The sequence below is a fragment of the Canis lupus genome, chromosome 15 (assembly GCF_048164855.1).
Source record: "Canis lupus baileyi chromosome 15, mCanLup2.hap1, whole genome shotgun sequence".
In the NCBI taxonomy this organism is placed as follows: Eukaryota; Metazoa; Chordata; class Mammalia; order Carnivora; family Canidae; genus Canis; species Canis lupus.
Genome location: NC_132852.1, coordinates 44,608,366 through 44,627,589, shown reverse-complemented (window position 1 = coordinate 44,627,589; position 19,224 = coordinate 44,608,366). Strand labels below are relative to the sequence as shown.

At 43.5% G+C, this 19,224-nt stretch overlaps 1 long non-coding RNA gene across 1 annotated transcript; it reads right to left on the bottom strand.

Annotated features, from left to right (window-relative positions):
* Positions 1-17,942: 17,942 nt before the first annotated feature.
* LOC140605547 (uncharacterized) lies at positions 17,943-18,916 on the bottom strand. Its single transcript, XR_012008196.1, has 3 exons — positions 18,816-18,916; positions 18,605-18,723; positions 17,943-18,306 (listed from the first exon to the last, which is right to left on the bottom strand). It is a non-coding gene; the product is annotated as an uncharacterized lncRNA (long non-coding RNA).
* Positions 18,917-19,224: the final 308 nt, after the last annotated feature.

Below are 19,224 nucleotides of genomic sequence, written 5' to 3'. Positions count from 1 at the left end.
AACAGGTGTTCACCAGAATATTGGTCATATTGGACTATGTGTTGTTTCTTTAATATGCCCTTCCTCACTCCCCTTGCTGGTGTTTCTCAGTAGAAAACTTCTCTGCCTCTCATGTGGGTGGTGTCTTCTAGTTCATTTTAACTCCCATCAGGTACCAGACACTCGAGGAAGCCTGGTGCAGACTTCTTTATGGCTTTAGCACCTATACTTATGTCTTCCGCAGCACTCATCACAGTTTTCTAATAAACAGATGGTCTGTCTGCCACATTACAGTGTAGACTCACTGAGGGCTGGAGACAGCTTCTCCATCTTTGCACTCCTCATGCCTGTCCCAGAGCCTGGCACATAGAGCCTCCAGGTGTCTCCACTGCCCTCTTGCAATGATCATCGTTCTCCCACTGTATGTTCTTTATTATTATTTTGTGAGACTGTGGAAGAACCATAAAATGTTACATGTAAAAGAATATCTATTTTTCATTGTATCAATTTGTTATGTTCAGAGTTCATTTCATTTTGGCTCTAAGGACTGATACCAACTAGAATACTCTAGCCCCACATCCCCTTAATATCATGAGCCAGGACATGGTCAAGTGCCTAAGATTTCATTTCTTGGGAGGAAGGAAAGGAAAGGTAGTATCTGCCAGCAAGAAAGAAAGGGGAGGGAAGTACCAGTTGGGCAAGTGAAACACAGGTTTGTCATTCTGCTCTCCCAGAAGCAGCTCAGTAGGGAGAAGGAAAATAAGACAGACATTTCTTCCTTTCTGTCTGTGTTTTCCATAACTTCCATTGGTGAGTTCCATGAGTTCTGACTAAGTTGACAGAGCAGCAACTTAAGCTCATTTACTCAAGTGCACTGTGATTTACATAGTTTGATAACCTGTTGGCGCCTGCTCATTGATAATTCTAAGCCTGTACGTTCCTGCTGATTTTTACTGCAGAGGTGGAAAAGCATTAAATGGCAATTTGTTCCTTTAATTTTCCTGTGCAAACAAAGTTAGGGAACAAAGAAAGATGCACAGTGACTGCAAAATATCATTATTATTTTATCAACAATAATAATACAATACTCCATTAGAACAACCTCTTAGTAATAAATGCACCTAAAAGCCAGATAGTGAAGCAATGCAAGAGACAAATTTCCATAATGCTACATGAATTATTTTGCATGGGGCCAACTGCAGCCTACTGTTGCCTAACAGATTCAATGCAAATTTGGCAATTCTACATCTATTTCACCAGCTTTCAGAATGCGCACTAGCTATGACCAAACTGAGTAATACAAATGCAGGCTAATTACAGGCCTAAGTAGAATTCCTAGTACAACGGTACTAAGACTTCAGGTGTTCTTGCTGAAGATCTCTTGAAAAGGAAAGAATATCTCTCTTCTGATTGAGAGGTACAGTTTAAAGGGTATCTCTCTTTCTTTGATAAAATGCATGGACTTAAATTCACTCTAAGGTTAAGGTGATGAAAGGTGAGGTCTCCTTTCTCAGAGAAGGAACAGACTGGAGGGTGCACAAGAAGACCACGCTTGAAGTTTGAAGGTGAAATGTCCATGAAAGAATAAGGATGAAAAATTATGTCTTTATTGCCTACAAGCACTAACTGAAATTTAGCTATTCCTTCTACTGTGAATGTAGGCAACAGCCACAGTCCCATTAGCAACACCTCTGACTTCTTTACCACTCAGTGATTTTTTATATCACATTGCAGTTGCAAATATCTTCAGATGTTGTTCACTCTCAGTGCGACTTTGAAATTGTTACCCACAAGTTTTAATAAAAAAATCACATATGGTACCATATCAAATTTATTTTTGTTAAGTTTTGATAGCAGCAATTTCAATATAATGCATTGCCTTTGTAACTATATGGTTTTCTTTCTTTTTCTCCATCTTTTTTGCATTTAAAAACTTCATTCTTAGGAGGGTCTACAGACTTCACCAGATGGCCAGTAGCTCCACATCTCAAAAACATGGTAAGAACTCTGCCTTTGAGGTCATAGAAGAAAGGAAAAGGCAAAGATTCTGTTGATTAAGTTTTTCAACTTCACAATTTTGCTCTTGGCAAAAAAAAGCAGATGCTCCCTTATGAATACGCTAATGCACCATTTAAAAATCAATTCCAGGGTAATGATGGTGAGCACAATTTCCAAACAGAACCCCTTCTGTGTGGCCAGCTAACAATCAGCCAGAACCTAGACCTTAGGGGATGCCAGAGGCCTGAACATCTGCTTAGGGAAAATCACCTTTCACAAAGCAATAAAAGAACCCCATTTGGGCACTTGACAGGATGAGCACTGGGTGTTATACTATATGTTGGCAAATCGAATCCAATAAGAAATGTAAAAAAAAAAAAAAAAAAAAAAGAAAAGAACCCAATTTCCTAAGTAGGGATGATTATTTTGGTTGGTATTAAATGAGGATGAAAAACAAGCACAAAAATTCAGTGGGCAGCAAAAAAGACAATGACACCTCCCTTAGAATCCTTTTTCATTCTTCCATAAGAGGTATATGAAGGTAAAGAAACCACTTGCTCTTCCTACCTGCCATCTTAGCGAATCGCACTCAGTCTGTTTGGATGACTGTTTTGCATTATGAGTTCCCAGGGGTCTCCTTCTGATTTGGCCAAACTCACTTTTCATCAAACCAAATATAACATTTATCATTTGTGAGTGCTCACTTTGTGGTAGACACACTGCTGAATACATGAATGAATATTTATTGAACATATACTATGTGCCAGTAACTTTTCTAGACTGAGGATCTACAAGAATGTCAAGGCTGTGGGCTCCTCGACTAGGCTCACAGAAATCCCGGATGTAGGGAATATTATGGAGGAGATATTAACCAGAGAGAGGGGGACACCTTGGGCTTATGATACTTAAAAAAACATCTTGTTTGTTATCAAGATGGTTACAAGTCCACCATGTTTGTTCTAAATATCCACTCTGATGTTGACAAGAGATGTACCAAGTTCCCTGGTCAGTTTCCTATAAAAGACAGACCCTATAAGCCCTCAAGGGCAGCCCTGTCAGGACCCCCTCTCACTTCTGAGAGCTTTCTCTGTATCTCTGTTTAATAAACCTCTATCGCTTTGCTCATTTGTCGGCGAGATCCATTCTTCGACTCTGTGAGACTAGAACCAAGCTCTCCCATATCAAAATGATGAAGTGAACCTCAGCAGCTTAAACACATATTCTCTAATGATGTGATTTTTCTTCAGAGAATCCCTTGGGCAATGTGGCTGACACACTTATTTAAATGTCACGTAAGTCAACTCCTTAAGGTTGTAGGGTCACTGCCCAGCTCGATGCTCTGTGACAAGTAGATAGGAAAGGTAATGGAGTAAAACCTACGTCCTCTGGGAGATGGCTTTATCTCAAAGGACTACCAACATGGCATTGAGCACTTAAAAAATTCATTTTGGAATTATTATGTGTATATCTTCCTAATTATACCATAGGAACAGGGTTTCAATGTGCACCTGAAGAGGTCACTGCAAACACCCACTGGTTATGGGAGTCATTCCTGAGGATGGCACTCTTGTCATGATGGTGCATCCCCGAAGACGGGGGACTCCTCCCTCTCTCCAAAACCTGACACTCAACACGTGTTCTTGAGTTCGAGAAAGAGACAGCTAGTGCTTCACCATGAAAATGTTGTTTACCCATAGCTTAGCTGTGACATTTCTGGTGTAAATGGTACAGTGAGACATTAAGTTGGGGATATTCAAAGGAACATGGAAATTCTCAAGTTTTCAAGCTCAGACTTCTATGGACCCTACAGACTCTGAATCTGTAGCCACAAATATCCATGAAAACCCCAAGGAAGGAGCTAGTCAGCTACTCTGCAATGGCAAGTTGAGGTACATTGTAGCTTAACTTCCTTCTGGCTGATGTATGCTTCATTACACAACATATTGTCTCAATTATTATTAACAGCCAATACTATTTGGTGGTTTGCCTCTAAAAAGTATCAACACATAATTTAGAAAAATGGCATAAACCATAAGTAAAACCTTATCCTCTGTCTTGCTGCCCCAAATTACTGATTTTTACTTTGACTATTATTGTTAATATTTGGTACCTTCAAGTCACTTGGTGCCATGGACTGAATTGTGTCCACCTTCTTCCCCAAATTCCTATGTTGAAGCCCTAGCCACCGTTGCCATGGCACTTGAAGACGGAGCCTTTGGGAGGTGATTCGAGTTAGATGAGTTTCGATGGGATTAGCGCCAACATAAGAAGAGATACCAAAGAGCTTCTTCCCCTTCCTCTCTCTGCCAGAGGAGGAGAGCTACGAACACCTGCAGGAGTTGGTTGGCTGACCCTGGGCTAGCAGACCAGTGTGGTCAAAGGGTCAAAGGGTCAAAGGTTCGTAGCTCTATGACCATATTGCATCCCTGAGATGTTTGTGTGTGGTGTACACTGTATTAGAATGCACTTTTAGGTTCCAGGATAATGGATACTTGATACATCAGGTTCTCCAAGAGCTTAAGAAAGTGCTGATGCAAAGCAAGAGCTTTAGAAACATGGGTTGATTAAGTAACGCGAAGCAATTTGGATGAATGAGCAGGTTTTCTTAATTGTGCACACGTGCACACGCACACACGCACACACACACGTGCGCGGGGAATTGCATATTTAAGCCAAACCCCAAATGTGCACTTTAAAGCAGTCAAAGAGGCACAGTCAGTTCTTGTCATTCTAGAGTCGTCACAAACACCAAATTAGTGAACACTGGACTGTTCTTCCTACAGAAAACACAGGCTTAGATTCTGTGAGCCACTGGTCACATTTTTCACCAACAAATCAATATATAACCTTGTGTTATGTGTGATTCTGTTTAAAGAAACCTTGGTTAATAGCTGTTGTTGCTTCATTAACATCGAACTCATGGCCAATGACGCAGTAACTCAGCCTGAATGAAGTTCCTCTAACACACGTATTTTCCCCATAAGGCACATTTCAGCCTTCTTGCGTTTAGGAACTCAAGAAAGCACTTCAGAACAAGAATTAGGGGCCATTTTAAACGACAAAATCAGCAACAGCAAGCGCAAAAATGCAGAAAACATGTCACTAAACAGACGGTGAAAAACAAACACACGCATGTTCACAGGCTGAGAGCTGAAGTAGCGACCTGGTGGGGACTCACGCCTCCAGTCACTCAGTGTTGGTGGCTCTGTGTGCGTGTGCAAACATCCACAAAGGTACAGGGCATAATGATCGGGGGTTACTGATCCATGTCAGTGAATAGGCAGTTTCGCAAAACCGGAATCCGCAAAGAACAAAGGTCAGCTCTGGATGAATCACCTTCTTGGAGGTGAGGACCTGGAGGGGGGTTCCTTAGGCCATGTTTCCCTAAAAACCCATCCACACCTGTAACAGGGCGACCCAGGGCAAGCAGGGGGCTCTGCATTATGAGGCTTCTGCTCCAGCCCAAGCTCTGCCAATAATAATACACTGTACACTGTGAACCTCCGTGTCTTCACTTATAAAATACACCTGGACAGGGTGAGAACAGCATTTTGCATTTTTGTTGGTGTTCAATGACACATGCGCTTCTGACGCATGTTAATTCAGGCTTAAGATAGTGTGGTTCCTTCATCAAATGAGTTTGTTGATTCCCGGGATGCCTCACACAGTGGGATTTGCCACAAACACTGAGCCCCTGCAGGGACCCAGATCTCTACGCGGGAAGTGCAGAAACCCGTGGGAAGAATAGAATGACCTCAATCCACCCAGCTAGCAGGTGCTCCATCACAACCAGTAATTAAACGTTGGCCCCAATGGATGGTGGCTCTGCAAGGGGACAACTCTAGAAAAACAAAACAAAAATGGTACCAAGGACGACGATGATAAACATGGGCAGAGATCTGTTTTGAAAAATAAGAACAAAACACAAAGGAAGGGCAACTCAAAGGACTGTGTAAGCCACTCAGTAACAGAGGGTGCTTACAGGATGTTGTAGAACCTGCTGAAAACCGGCAGGGAGCAGCTGGGCCAGTGACAGCCAAGCCAGGACATGGAAATCAAATCTTTGTATGTAGATTTTTTACCATTTTTAAAAATTTTCCTTGACATGGTTTAGATTATCCTTGCCTACTAATAAATTACCCAATTTTATGTATGTATATTTTTTTCTTTTAAATATTTTATTTGAGAGACAGAGAGAGCACAAGCAGGGGGAGAGGCAGAGGGAGAAGCAGGCTCCCTGCTAAGCAGAGAGCCATGGGGCTCGATCCCAGGACCCCAAAATCATGACCTGAGCCGACGGCAGATGCTTCACCAACGGAGCCACCCAGGCGCCCCTGTACTTATTTATAATTACCTATTTTTTAAAGGAAAAGTTCTTGGCCCCTGCCATTGTGAACTGCAGCGTCCAGGGCTGCTGCTGCTTTCCACTCGCAAACACGTTATACTTAAACAGTTGCTTATTACGTGGCCCAGAAAAAGCATCACTAATCATTTGATGCTGCTTAGACCAGTGACGTCATAACCAGGAGGAGGAAACTAGGGACCTCCAGATGTTCCTTGATCTTTACAGTGGTGATGGGAACATCACATGTGGTTGGAAGACCCAAGTACTGGGGTGTAAAAGTGAAATGAGCAACGCTTTGATGAAGTTTTGTGCTGAGGAACTGGAAGGCCCTCACAAGGCTCACGAACGCGAACAGGTGTTTTGGAACCTGGTAGACTCCCTGCCTCCCTAACAGGTGGCTCTGGATCCTGGAAGTCAGGCTCTGTGTGGTCAGGAATGTGGAGTCTCGAGGCAGCTGCCAGACGCTCCCTCCACATGTCCTTCGCTGCACTAAGGGCTCCCCTCAGTCCGACCCAGTTCTTTCTGAGGTAGAGCAACGAACTGGACAAACAATTATTCGTGGCATGTGAGAGATGGGCCAGCCATCCCGCCCTCACTTAGGCTGTCTTGTGAATACTTGACACGTGTGCTTTCAACTTGGGGAGCTGGTCTGGTCTGAAATATCCAGTTGCCTTTCATAAAAATTGTGTGATAGCTGAAGTCTCTAGCACTCATTTCTTTTCCTGTAAGCCGCTTCACGTCTCCTTATGACCCCCCTCCTTTTCTGCCCACTGTCAGGAAACTGGATGCCGCCATTTTTTTCTCCGACTGTTGATTTGTTTATATGTTTTCTATTTGAGAAAAAACAATCTGTGAAGTCACAGGATGTGCACACATCATTATAAGGTGATATCTTTCCTGGAAAAATGTTGCTTTAGATTTTGTTATCTTTCAGATTGCAAAGGAATACATCTCTAATGGGGAAATACCAGGGAGAGAGAGAGAGAGAGAGAGAGAGATTCACAGGCAGAGCCCTACCCCTCACAGCTTCCCTTCTTGGAAGTTTCCAGTATGGCTACTCATGGTTTTCGGCTTCACTCAGGCCCCAGGGGGACTTCCTTCTTCCCGAAGAAGCCCAATTCGGGTGCTCACTAGACCTGTCACAGCAAAGCTCACTGTGCTGGCATCTTAGGTCAGATTTATGCACCTGCAGTGCTCGCTCAAGTGTCTACATTCATCAAGGCAAATGTGGGTAGAAAAGCAGGATTGTTTTGAGGAAGAAGCTCCCATCTTTGTAGGCTATCCCCCTCCCAAGAAGGGAGAAAATAGTGGAGATTCCAGGATCCCTGGGAGACAGGAGGATGAGGGATAGGGAGGTGAGGCAGCCAGATATCACTCCCCCAGAGGAAAGCCAGAATGAGGACAATAAGCCAAAACTTATGGCTTTTGTGTGTTAGCAATTTTGAGTATATAGTTACTCTCCTCAAAGTGAGAAAGTATTCCTGTAGGTCAGTGCTGATAAAAACATTCATTTGGAATGAATCTAATCTTAAATTTAACTTAACCTGTATTTAGGAGAATGCACATTATATTATCAATGCATTCCCTATCCCTATTATTCCTTTTCATTATAAAATTTATCTGACACAAATCATGATGGATCTTTATGTTTTCTAGGTTTTTAAGCATCTAATACAGCATGTAATCTCTTACGGTATAGAGAGAATCTATAATAACCACATTAACAAGGTTTGACTATTGTTATAATTCAATGAAATAGGTAAAAAGCATTTTTATTAAATTTTAAAAAATTTAGTCTCACTTTTAAAATCTGATTCACCAAGAAAATGATTCCACATCTTCATTTTCTCTTAAAATGGAAAAAAATACAGGTGGCTTTAGTTTCAAAGGCAATGTAAATTTAAGAAAGAATTATGAAAAATTAACACTGTCAAACTGCAATTTAATAAAGGAATTAGAAAAGAAGTGTCAAGGGCATTAGTGTTTATTGTGAGCAAAATAATGAGAATTGAATTTGGTGGTGTTGGTGGTAGCGATTAGGGCCCATAGAAGACTATTAGACTAGAAATGGGGATATTTCAATTCTTGCCCCTGATTTAACATTGGCTAGATCATGGTGGATAGATCTACAGACCACTGCTCATGAGCACCTGCTATATGGCAGGAAATGTATGGAGAATTTGGGTCCATCCATGAAAAGCAGTGATGGAACCCAAAACTTAGTGTGCCTACATTAGGGCCCCTTGTCTCAGATTCACATCTGTATGGTTCTAGAGTACAGCTAGACATACCCCCTTAGTAATGTCCAATCTCACATTTCTACGCACTCTCCACACAAACTACTTCGCATTTCTTATCTCCAGGTGTGTCCCCCTCCCCTGAAATCCGGATTTATATAACCCACTGCTTGGATGGTTAATAGGCATCTCAAACCTAACCAGACCCCTGATCTTTTATCGCCACCTGTTCCTTGCACACCCAACTGGGAGCCTGGCTTCAGGGTTTCTGCCAGAACATCCTTTAGCTCTTTGTTAAAAATACTGTGTCCTTGTGGCAACTGGGTGGCTCAGTCCATTAAGCCTCCAACTATTGATCTTGGCCCAGGTCATGATCTCAGGTCATGAGATCTCAAGCTCCATGCTCTTCGAGGAGTCTGCTTGAGATTCTCACTTTCCCTCTGGCTCTCCCTCTACACACATGCACTATTTCTCTCTAAAATAAATAAATAAATAACATCTTAAAAAAATACTATGCCCTCAGAATCCATGGATTTCTCCCCATCTACACCACTGTGACCCCAAGGCTTTGCCTGGATTCCTGCAACAGCCTCCTGATAGGTTATAATACAATTGCTCTTGAACCCCTACACCTAAATCTTAACACAGCAGCCAAAGTGACTTTAAAAAAAATACCAGATCTTGTCACTCACTGCTCAATACAACCAATAACTTAGCATCTCACCCAGAGAAAATCCAATAACTACTTGGTGGCCCTCATGGTCCTACATACCCACCCATCACCTCCCAACCTGATCACTCTCTTCACTCACTCTGTGCCACTTCCACCGACCCCTCACATTCCTTGGAGAGACAATGTGGTGCTGCCTCGGGGCCTTTGCACCTGCTGCCATTGCCATGGGCTCACTCCTTCTTGCCTTTTGGGTCTATGCTCAACCAGCATTTTCTCAGTGGGATCTCCTACCCAACTCCATTCATATCCCATGCCCTTTCCTCGTGCTGTTTTCCTTTACAATGTTTACCATGGTCTGACATAGAGAACACTACATGTATTTTTATGGTCTGTCTCTCCCTACTAACATGTAAACTATATGAGGACAGAGATTTTGGTCTGTTTTTTTCACTATTGCATCTCCAATGCCTAACACATAATAAATTCTTGATAATTATTTATTGAATTAGCAGACAATAAATGTATTGAAAAAAAATCAGTGTAGTTATATATTATCTTCACATAATATGTGTGTGTGAGACAAAGAGAGACAGAAATAGAAAGAGACATAGGATAGCTTAGACTTGCACAGGACAGTCAACATGAATTTTGAAAACTTGATTTGTACCAGAAAGCTTTAGGTATTATGATGATAGAGATGGTTAACAATCAAATAGGAGAGAGAATTTAACATATCTGTAGCGTTACATAATCTTGTTCCCAGGGGGCTGGGATGAGTGTGGCCGGGTGTACCTTCCATGACTCCTCAGAGGTAAGAATCTATCTTTTTCCCGAAGTAAGTATAATAATGTTCAGAGGTATGAGTGAAGGCCTGCTGGGCCAGCATGAGCAAAGTTCCTGTGTTATAACCACGTGTCACACATTGTCTGGACACAGAGTCAACCCACCTGCCCAGAAAGGAGAGTCTTGAAGCCATAGTGCAGACATCTGATTATGTTATGTGGGCCATACTGCAGGAGGTATTTGAGAACTACTGGTCAATTTAATATCATCTTAGTTTTTCAGTCATGAAATCCTCTTATTAAACAAGACATGTCACTAGGCCTAAATGTATAAAACAGTACAGGTGGGCATTAGAGTAGAAGTGGGAGCCCAGGGCTCACTCCTGCAGCTTCCCCTCACCCACTGCCCTGGTTTTGAAGGGCCTCATGGAAACCAGGGGCCCTTTGGATTGTCGTTGAAAATCACTGATGTAGATAGCTGGGGTTTTCAGTTCATTCATAATTTTCATATGTCTGATGTCATCTGGAAATGTCATTACTATGACAGAGTTAACAGCTGACTATGCCTGGAGGACTCCCCCTATGCTGGAGACCAACAGATAACCTGTCTAAATGACTTGGGCCCAGCCTGGCCATCTTAAGTGTTCATTCGGCCATTCACTCAACAAATACACCTAGACCTGCTGTGCACCAGGCATTTTGGTAAGTTGTTAGGGTATAAAGTAAAACCCCTGGAAGCTAATTGTATTACCTCTTGTTAAGGAAACAAATGGGCTGCTGTAGTAGAGCATGATGGACAGGGACTAACCCAATTTATACAGGTTGGTCAGAAAAGGCCTTCTTGAGGATGCATTCTTAATTCTGAGACTCAAGGTGAGGAAGGAGCCAGCTTTTGGGAGGGAGAAAAGAGCTTTGCCTTCTAGTTGGAGGGGCTGCATAGACAAAGTCCTCATGGCAGGAAGTGTCTGGTGCACATAAGGAACTGAAAGATGGTCCCTAGGCTTGGAGATCACTTAGTCTTTGACTACAGTAGAGGGGGGATCCTCACTATTATATGTTGGCAAAGATTGCAAAACTCCTTATCCTGGTATGTCCTAGATGTCTTTTTAAAAAATATTATTGTGTGGGAAATATCAGAAAGGGAGACAGAACATAGAGACTCCTAACTCTGGGAAACGAACTAGGGGTGGTGGAAGGGGAGGAGGGCGGGGGGTGGGGGTGAATGGGTGACGGGCACTGAGGGGGGCACTTGACGGGATGAGCACTGGGTGTTATTCTGTATGTTGGCAAAGTGAACACCAATAAAAAATAAATTTATTATAAAAAATATTTATTTATTTATTTATTTATTTATTTGAGAAACAGAGAGATATTGAGAGAGAGAGAGAGAGATATGTAGATGTGCTACACTTAAAAGAGGTCTGGATGGGAGGTGCCTGGGTGGCTCAGTTGGTTAAGCATCTGACTTTGGCTCAGGTCATGTTCTCAGAGCCCTAGGATCTATTCTCCAGTCAGGCTCCTTGCTCAGTGGGTGTAGGCTTCTCCCTCTGTCCCTCTTCCCACTCATGTGAGCCTCGGGGGAAGAAGGCTGTGATGTGCCTTATGGAGAAAACACACGCCCAGTGAGCTTGGTTCAGGCTGAATTACGGTGCCATTGGCCACGAATTCAAATTGATTGTGCATATTCAACATGGTGTCTTTAAACAGAAACACACACACACAAATGTTACTGACTGGTTAATGAAAATGTTGTGCCCAGAGGCTCATAGAAAACTCACCCTGTAGTTCTCCCAGGAGTGCGGTTTGGTGCACACTTAGGTCAGTGTCTAGAGACTTCATAGAACATCTTACTGAGGATTATAAGAGTCAACTGTAGAAGACTTGGCTTCATTGTATGTACCTGGGAAGAGCAGTATGCAGGTGGTGAGGAACAAAGCCAGGAAGACAGGAGAGGGCACACATTTAAGTGCATTAGATGTTTACATTTCTGTACCATTTTTCTGTATTTTTCCAATCACTTGAAATAACCCCTAGATGTGTAGATAAGGCAAAGTTAGAGTCAATGTCTTTTCAGTGAGTCGATGAAAAATCACAGCTCTCTGCACATGTGCCCTTATCCTGCTGCTATTGGAATTTTAAGCTGGAATATGATTATCTGCAGCAACCAAGCTCATAAAAGAACAGAAAATAAAATATGAACTGCCCCTAGACTTAGGAAGAACTGACTCTCCATGGGACTGATGTGAAGGATTTGAGAAATACCACTTTGGATATAATGTTCCTTAAGCTCACACTTTCCTGTGCAGTTGCTTAAAAATATAATTTCTTAGTTAAGATGAGCACCTACTATTTCAGAAGCCATATTATTACCTTGCCCACCCAACTATATTTATATAAATCAAAACTCCTAATAGTGGTCTATAAGACTTGTGGTTTAATCACTGCTTTACAACTCTCCTCTTAATCATAAATTATTTCAAACAAATGGAAGAGTTCAGATAACAATAGGCATCCAACCAGATATTGATCCACTCTTAATCACATTTTGTCATGTTTGCTTCTGTTTCTTCTAAGGAGATAATGTCATACAGTTAAACCTGAGCCCGTTCTCTCTGCTTGCCCTGCTGCCCCTTCCCAGGTGCAAGAGCCTCACGCTGGTGTGTATCTCATGACCTGGTTTGACATCTTTACTGCTTCTACATGAGATCATGAAGAACATGTAGCATGGTTCTGGTGTTTAAATCCTTACATAGATGGTACCATTCTCTACATTTCTCTCTGTTAATTTTTTTTTTTAACAAGCAACATTTTTAATCCACTCTGATAATTTCTGTCTTTTAATTAGTATACAGAGACCATTTACATTTAAGGTAATTATTGATATGTTAGCAATGGATTTGCCATTCTATGTGTTTCCCCTATTTCTCATTTTTCTATTTCTCTTTCCCTACCTTCCTAGGAGTTAGATGACACTTTTAAAGATTTCCTCCTATGGGGTGATTGGGTGATGGGCACTGAGGGGGGCACTTGACGGGATGAGCACTGGGTGTTATGCTATATGTTGGCAAATCGAACTCCAATAAAAAATATACAAAAAAAAAAAAAGATTTCCTCTTGGTGGGGCACCTGAATGTTAAGCATCTGCCTTCTGCTCAGGTCGTGATCCTAGGGTTCTGAGATTGAGCCCTATATGGGGCTCCTTGCTCAGCAGGGAGCCTGCTTCTTCCTCTCCCTCTGCCCCTCCTCCTTGTTTGTGCATACGCTCTCTCTCTGAAATAAAGAAATAAAATTTAAAAAGAAAGATTTATTCACAGTATATTTGAGTATATTACTCCCCATAGTTTCCATGGAGGTGGTTCTGGGTATTACAACATACGCACAAAACTCGTTGCAGTCAGAGTGCCCACGTCTTCCCACTGGGCGTGGAGCATAGGGGTCTCATTTCCCTTCAAGCCCCTCCCTCTCTTCATCTTTCAAATCGACTTGTCATAAGTATTTCCTCTATGTGCACTGAGCTCCACATCACATGCTATTACAGCTTTTGCTTTCATCATCAAATGGGATTTTAAAAACCTGCTGAGGAATAAGCAGGTCCGTTCTGCTACCCCTGGGTCTGCCCACACCTGTGTACTTTGTTCCTTTCTGGAATTAAAAGCCCATCTTCTGTTAGCAATCCCTTTCTACTTAGAAAACTTCCCCTCGCCATTTTTTAAAGGTGGATTTGGCTTTCCTGTGTCTGACTGTGCCTTATTTCCCCTTCATTCTTGGAGTATGTTTTCTATGGGCAGAGAACTGGCAGTGGACTTTTTTTTTTTTTTTAATCAGTGCTTGGAAAGTTGCTGATTCCTTCTGGCTCCAGCAGTTTGAGAGGGGAACTCTGCTCCCGCGGGAAGTGGTGTCCACCTGTAGGCAATGTGTCATTTCTCTCTGGTCACTCTCAAGGTGTTCTTTTGTCTTGGACTCCAAGGATGTAAATGTTAGCTCTTCTGTGGTTGTCCCAGGAGGCCTCAGCTCTGTTCATTTCATTTCCATTTCTGTCTGTTGTCCAGGTGGGGTAAATTCTATTGATGTTTAAATCAGGTTCTCTGAGTCAATCCTCTGTTATCTCTGCCCTATATCTGAGCCCATCTAGGGGGTGCTGGTTGGTTTGCGGGAGAGGTAATTGTATTTTTCAGTTACATATTTGTCATTTGTTTTTTTCATTCTAACGTTTTTTCATTCTGAGATTTTGGATCAACGTTTTGGATATCGTATTAAGAGACTGAATCCTAGTTCATATTTTGTTTTTGTTAGTGAACAGTTTCCCTGTTGTGGTGCATGCTGCCCAGGGCCCAGGGAGTGGGTATGTTCACCTTCCCACTGCCAACCCCCCAACATGAGGAGGGTGAAGGGGGAAAGCCGAGTGTCGATGGCCCTGCCCCCACCACTTCCTGCCTCTCACTGAAGCAGGTGCAGGCGCAGGGTCAGGCTCATGTACCCTGCTGAGCCGCTCTCACAGGGACTCAGAGTCTGATGCCCACTTTCCTGGGCAGGGTGTAGGGCGGACGAGCAACCTCCCTGCTGAAACCATGGCCAGGGCTGGTTCTGTTTTTTTTTTGTTTTTTTTTTTTTAAGATGTGGTGAATGGTTGGGGGGGACGGTGTCTCTCCCATTCACTGACCTTGTCAGATTTATTTATTTTTTTTTAAATTTTTATTTATTTATGATAGTCACAGAGAGAGAAAGAGAGAGAGGCAGAGACACAGGCAGAGGGAGAAGCAGGCTCCATGCACCGGGAGCCCGATATGGGACTCGATCTCGGGTCTCCAGGATCGCGCCCTGGGCCAAAGGCAGGCGCCAAACCGCTGCGCCACCCAGGGATCCCTGTTTTGTTTTGTTTTTAAATTCACAAGAGACACAGAGACACAGAGAGGCAGAGACCTAGGCAGAGGGACAAGTAGGCTCCCTGCGGGGATCCTGATGCGGAACTAGATCCCAGGACCCCGGGATGACGCCCTGAGCCAAAGGCAGATGCTCAACCACTGAGCCACCCAGGTGCCCTGGGTTCTGTTCTTTTTTTGACTGGAGCAGCACAGGCATTGCTAAAAAAGTTGTATTGTTCGGCCACCCTCTTCCAGGTCATTGGCTGGGGGACCAGGCTTTCCTTGGTGCTGTGTTGGTCTCTGCCTTTGGGGATTCCAGGTGCGGGAGCTGCAGCATCCTGTGTGCGGTCTATGGGTAGGGGCAGGAGAACCCAGGGATCGCCCTGCCCTGTCTTTCATTCCTCAGCTCTGGAGGTCCCGAGACAGCCCACTTTCCTCCTCCTGCCTTTCAGTCTCCTGTGCTTGTTTGCTGTGTGTTAGTGGGAAGGGGGGAGCCTGGGAGCTACGCGGCTGCTCCATCCCGATGGGAACTGTCAACAACGTCCCTGAGATTGGTGCTCACTATTACACATATAGGCTTATTCTTTCAGTTTAAAAACCAGTGGCAGTCTGTTCTATAAACACAGGGTTTTGTTTGTTTGTTTTTTGGTCTTTTTCCTATTCGTAGAGGTTTGCTTCCATTCCCCCAATTATTTCCTTTTGTGAACAGGGATAGAATGCATATGCTAGTAACAGGTGTCCTAAATGCATGCAAAGACTTTCTTGGGAGGGACGCAGGGAGTAGAATTACTGGTCAGTAATTTCCCCTTCTTCTCTGTCCATCTCTTTACTTGGTGGCTTTGTGATTGCCTCTACTCAGTCCCAGTGGCCCCGATCAGAGGAAGTTTTATATCAGTGCTCTAATTCCTATTCTTGGTGGGGGGTGTCAGGGATCTTATATATCCAGCCACTGAGCCCAGGGGAAGCCTAGCCCAGATTCTGATGAGCAGGAAATGTCAAATCCCTCCAGCTCCCTGCACGGGTAAGGAATCTGTGACTTTTTAAAAATCACTTGGTCACGGGAAGGGACCACGCCCACCCAAGTCCTTGGTGTAAAGCACTGAGCCTGTGAACACCCCACCTGCAGCCATGCTTCCCACTTTAGTTCCTTGATAGAGACTGAGCTCCCAGCTGCCTTTGCTTAGAGACCAGCAAGATGGTACTTTTGGCCTTAATTAAAGCTCCTATCTCTCGTTTGCTTCTGGTCCACAGAGATGTATATTTTGCCTAAAACTAGCTATGTCTCTTCCCTTTTCTCTGTTTATGTTTTATCTATTGTTGCCATGTTAGAAACAGAGGATGGGTTTGGGAGAGGAGACTCAAAGCATGAAGTTACAGAGCTCTCCTCCCCGCAAATACCCAACCTATCCCTCTCGTGTGTGATTCTCTTCTTTGCTCCCAGCGTGGTCACAACTCTGCCTGCTGGTCAGTTCCTAACTGTGCCAAACTTTCACACTTTTTGGTCCCTCATACATATTGTTCCCTCAGTCTCAACCTAAACTTAAGTCAGAGATCTTCTTTTTTCATATATATTTTATTTATTTATTCATGAGAGACATAGAGAGACAAAGACACAGGCAGAGGGAGAAGCAGGTTCCCTGCAGAGAGCCCAATGTGGGACTTGATCCGAGGACCCCAGAATCACGACCTGAGCCAAAGGCAGATGCCCAACCACTGAGCCACCCAAACACTCCGAGATCTTTTTTGACTACATCTAAATTAGGTAACTACCTATTACATCCAATATAAGGTCCTTGTTGTTTCTTTCTCATCCCTTGTGTTGACTTGTATCACTTGTTGCTGTTTAAATGTGTCATCCACTATGAAAGGAGCTTCATGATGGCAAGGGACATACCTCTCGACATCATTACGTCCTTAGAGCCTCACATGGGCCTGGCACATAATATGCACTCAATATATATTTCCTGCACAAATGCTGAGTGGGCTACCCTGGGCCATTACAAATCCATTACAATAATTTGTCTTTAATCATCATTAGTAGTAATTTTGATTGAAATGTGCTCCACGCACAGTGTTATTTTCAAATTTGTTCATGTGCAAAGTAAAGGCGGAAACATTAAGAATTAATGCTCCAAACCTGAATGCTTTAGATTGTGAAGTCACGAAACTTTATATAATGTTTCTCTCCCTTTTCCATTTTATGTCTGCTTTTCAGATTCTCAAGGCCATCAATGTTCTTTTCCTCTCCCTTTTTCTTCTACTAAAAAAAAAAATCCATTCTAAAGCTCTCTCAGTTGTTACACGTGACTGTGACAAAGACAGTAAAAGAACTTCTCCCTGAAGAACTGGGGGCGGCGCTGCATCTCTGACCACATGCGAGACAGGACACATGGGTGGAATTACACATGTTCCCAAGAGGGACGACACTGGTTCATGTACCTGCTGAACACGTTTGCCACATCTTGTGGCTCCCACCCATGCAACTTCACTGCAGACAGGGAAACAGGGTGAAACAAAGGGATACTGAGGTCACCAAAGTGATAATTACTGTTTTCTTTAGGACTGGCCAGGGTAGCAATAAAAAAAATTGCTTGCTTGTGGGGCACCTGGGTACTCAGTCTAAGCATCTGACTTCGGCTCAGGTCATGATCCCAGGATCCTGGAGTCAGGCTCCCTGCTCAGCGGGTATCTGCTTCTCCTTCTCCCTCTGACCCTCCTCCCCCCTGCTTGTGCTCTTTCCCTCCCTCTCCCTCATTCTCTCAAATAAATACATAAAATCTTTTAAAAATTGCTTGCTCCTTTAAGACTTCATGCTGTCCTTATTGGGTTATTCAAAATGCCAGTGCAGAAGAGCAAAAATTGTATGGTGTCAACATCCAACTAGTGTGCTTTCATTTAACCCCTTATAATTTCTAGGAGCTTTAGTTCTATCCCAAGTATACACAGGGTAATTTAACAATGATCACTCACATCCTACTCATTTACTTGCCTTTAAAATACATGCATATTGTCTTGAAAGGTGAAGTTCCATTAAATACACTGTATTTGGTGACATTTCAAGTTTATTTTGTCTATTGTCGGGGACAGTGCTGCTGGAGACAGTGGCCCACCACTGCACCTCAAAGCGATGGCTCCATGTCCGTCGTGCCACACAGAAAGGGCCTGGGTAGCTGGGAGGACAGGCACCACCGAGCTCCATTCCATCCATAATGCTCTCTCTCCCAATCAGGGTCTGCAGCCCTGACATCACTCACAGAGACAGTCGTGCTGCTGGCTTTCCCGTGTCCTCCACAGTGAGGAGCACAGGGTATTATGGAATCCACTGGACGGTTAGTCTCAGAAAACCTGAGACACAAATGTACAGCCAACTGTCTCCTGAGTGCTTGCTTTTGAACTTTTGGAACATGAGAAAATGGTATTGAAGCTGAATCTGCAAGTACAAATGGAGAGTGAAATTGGTTCTCCAGAGTCCAAATAGCACACTCTTCCTTCCTGCTAAGAACTAGTGGCTATTGAGCCATTCCTGCCTATTAACCGTGAGATAAAGTCCCAGCTCTGTAGCCAAGCATTCAGCGACCCAACCTGCCTTTTCTCCACATAATCATTTTTCTAGAATAAGATTGACCTGCCTGGTTTACCAAGACAGGCTGGGAGAAGTCTCTACCTGTCCCCCACCTCAACTTAAACGGTGCCCATGGCTTTGTCATAACCAGAACCACTTTCCTTACTTTTCAAAATCCTCCTCAATCCTCAAGGTAAAGCCCAAGTGCTGCTCCTCCAAGCGACCCTCTTGACCCCCACAGGACATGCTCATCTCCTGCTCCCTGGCATGGACAGCTTGGACGGTCTGCACCACAATATGACAGCAAACACACATGCTGATGGATATGTACCAAAAAGTGGCTCGATTAAACAGGGAGAATCCCAGATTAGATTTACCATTCCTCTCCTAGGAGCTCTCCCCCAGTGTCACCAGTATGCAGTTGTTTCCTTGCTGGGCACACAGAGATGACAATTCCTAACCCTCTACCATCGGTTCCTACCACATGACTAATTCCTGCCAGTGAAATTGCAACAGAGGTGAAGACGCCCCTCTATGAGGGCACAAGAGCCCCATGCATATGTAACCCTCCAACTTCCTGTCCCCAAGCAGTGGCAGCCTGGAAGCTACACATTAAAATGACAGAGCAGCAAAGTGAAAGTGGCTGAGTCTCTGAGTCATCGTGTGGCTCACAGAAGACCTTGAAGGAATTTAGAAAACCTCTATTGCTAAACTCCTTTTTTAGCAATAATTTGCAACCATAGTACTGCCTCAGGCTCTGGTCCTGCATCAGCCATTAACTAGATA